This window comes from Hyaena hyaena, unplaced genomic scaffold (genome assembly GCF_003009895.1).
Source record: "Hyaena hyaena isolate Hyena2069 unplaced genomic scaffold, ASM300989v1 scaffold_168, whole genome shotgun sequence".
NCBI classification, from domain to species: Eukaryota; Metazoa; Chordata; class Mammalia; order Carnivora; family Hyaenidae; genus Hyaena; species Hyaena hyaena.
The window spans coordinates 1,958,131-1,961,248 of record NW_024080800.1 but is presented as its reverse complement, the minus strand read 5'-3'; positions in this window follow the sequence as shown (position 1 = coordinate 1,961,248).

Sequence of the window (3,118 nt, the reverse complement as noted above, 5' to 3'; positions counted from 1 at the left end):
CAAATTGCCACAAACTGGGGAGCCTAAAACAATAGAAATTTGTTCTCAGTTCTGAAAGCCAGAAGTCTGAATTCAAGGTGTGGGCAGGTTTGGTTCCTTCTGGAGTTGCTGAGGAAGAAACTCTCTGATGCCTTTCACCTAGCTTCCCCAAGCCTTCTTGTTTCCTGCAAGCCTTGGCTTTCCTTGACTTATAGTTGTGTCAGTCCAGTTTCTGTCTTTGTTCATATGACCTTAGACTTTGTGTCTGTGTCACTACCTCTTTGGACCTACCCAAACCCAGGATGATTTCATTGTAAGATCCTTAACTATTTACATCTGCAAAGACCTTTTTTCCAAATAAGGTCTTATTCTGAGATTCTGGATGGACCTGAATTGGAGAGGGGGGCATTATTCAACTCACCAAAGAATAAAATCCCCCATGCTTCTGCTACCCAGAGCTAACATTGGTGAATACTTTAGTGTATATCCTTCCAGTGCATACTATGTATAGATTTAGCTTGTATATTTGTTTTGCTTACTGATGATCTGGTGTGTAGACTTTGCTGAAAGGAATTTTTAAGCAAGGAAGGTGATCTGCTCAGGTACAGTGGTGTGTTGAAGCAATTCATCCTGGCTCCCAAGAAGAGACTATGCCCATTTCACCTCAATTTCCTGTTTAGTGACCTCATGTAGGTAGCTTGCAGTCAGCCATGGTAGGAGTATTTATACCACAAAAATCAGCAAACGATACAAGTCAGGCCTTATTTATTTTTAGGAGAGCCAATTTACTAGTACATCAGTGGATTCTTACCTGGTAGAGGCAAGAGAAGAACATTCTAGCAGGAATTATGAGAGACATGGCAGGTAGGTATGGAGGTACTGGCTTGTTGGGAAAGCCAATCCTCTGCTGTCCTAGAAGGGCTGACTGGTCAGTGGTAGGCACTGAGGCTGGATGGAAGGATTCGTGGCTGCAGTGAGATGGGCCTTGTAAGCCATGCAAAGTACTAGAGATTGTATTTCAGTGAGGCAATAACTGATAGCAAAGTAGTTGGTGGATGTGTGTGCAGCGGCAGGAAGACTGGTTAGGAGACAAGTATGAGAGTCCACAGAGCCTCACCAAGTCTTCGCTTGTGTAGGTTAAGGCATGTCCAACAGCAATATTTCTCTCTGGTCTTGAGCCTAGCTAGTCCGATCAAGCCTTAGATGTCTGTTACACTCAGAATTCAAGTCCCATTCCAATGTGTCTCTGGAACCCTTGGTTATGGTAAATGAACCTCCTTATGGCCTGAATCTCTTTAAGAACAAACAAACAAAACCTTCCCTTGCTTCCCTGATATCTGGGTCTTTCTGGAGAGCACTGGGCTGTTCATTTACCAACTCTCATTTAGGGGGTGGAGGCAGGTTGTCAGAATTCTTCTAGTGTTTTGCTGCTTCCCCCCTCCCCCCACAAATTTTCCTCCATCTCATCTGGAACTCTCTGCCATTTGTGGCAGTACCAGCCTGTTTTTCCAGTGTGCTCTGTGGATCTTCTGCCTAGTCCTTGAAGTCATAGAGACTCAGGTCACAGTGTTTTTGCCCAGCTCAAGTTCTGTGTCATCCTGGAAAACTTTAACTATGCAGTTGATCCATCTATATCTGGACTCAAACTTCCCTGATCTTATGATTGATTTAATAGATCTTGTTAAAATTTTGTATCTTACAGAGAATATACTGTATTTTCTGTCATTTTTAGGGTATTTACCAGGAAGCAGAAGTTATTACTGTTCTCCAAACTCTTTCCTAACATAGCTCTCCTCCACTGTCTCCTTTGTTTTTCAGAAACCAACTCTTTTTATTTATTTTTATTAAAATTAAAAAAAATTAATTTACATTCCAGTTAGTTATCATATAGTGCAATAATGATTTCAGGAGTAGATTTCAGTGATTCATCTCCTGTGTATAACACCCAGTGCTCATCCTAACAAGTGTCTTCCTTAATGCCTCTTACCCATTTAGCCAATCCACCCACACACAACCCTCCAGCAACCCTCAGTTTGTTCTCTATATTTAAGAGTCTCTTATGTTTTATAAATTTTTTTAATGTTTATTTTTGAGAGAGAGAGACCGAGACAGAGACAGAGCACAAGCAGAGCAGGGGCAGAGAGAGAAGGAGACAGGATTTGAAGCGGGCTCTGTACTGACAGCAGAGAGCCCGAGGTGGGGCTTGAACTCATGAAGTTCGAGATCATGACCTGAACTGAAGTTGGACACTTAGCCAACTGAGTCACCTAGACATCCCTAAAAAATTTTTTTAAAGTAATCTGTATACCTAATGTGGGTCTCAGACTCACATTCCTGAAATCAAGAGTTGTCTGCTTTTGTGACTGAGCTAGCCAGAGGCTCCAGAAACCAACTCTTTTGAGGACCATGCCATCTGACTCTGCCACCTTGTCTCATCACTGACATCAGTGTGACCTGGGTAGTCATCCAGGGTTCCACACTCAGAAGGGTCCCACACTTGGTTTAATGCTCTACTGTTGCCATCTTGAAGGTGTTTTTGTTTTTGTTTTGGGTTTTTTTAAGTAGGCTCTACATCCAGTGTGGGTCTTGAACTTCCAACCCCAAGATCAAGAGTCACATCTCTACCAAATGAGCTAGCCAGGCACCCCATCTTAAAGTTCTTAATAATTTTGTCTTTGAACTTATGTTTATCAAGTAAAGTCCAATATGTGAACATGCAACACCTGGGTCTGCCATTCCTCACTGTCCCATGTGTATTGCACTCATTGTGCCGCACAAGAAAGAAATTCTACATGATGTGTGGGAGTTCTGTGAGATATAAAATGAATACTAGGTAAGTCTGTTATTTCTATGTCTGAATAAGTGGGATTTTTATAACCCCACCGGCCACACTTCCTATTACAACTAGAACTTGCTTCAAATGCAGAAAGAAGGCACTTTAAGGAGCAAAAACAGCCAACGAACCCTATCATATCCTTTCTTATTGTATCAGCCAGCCACTTATTCTGAAAATGATGATGCAGAAGGAAAGGGAAAGATTGGGGAACCCACAGTTCCTATTCTTTCCAGTCATTCCTTACTCCTTGGGAAGCCTAAGGTAGAGAATGTTGGTGGATTGGTATATATATCAAGAAGTAAA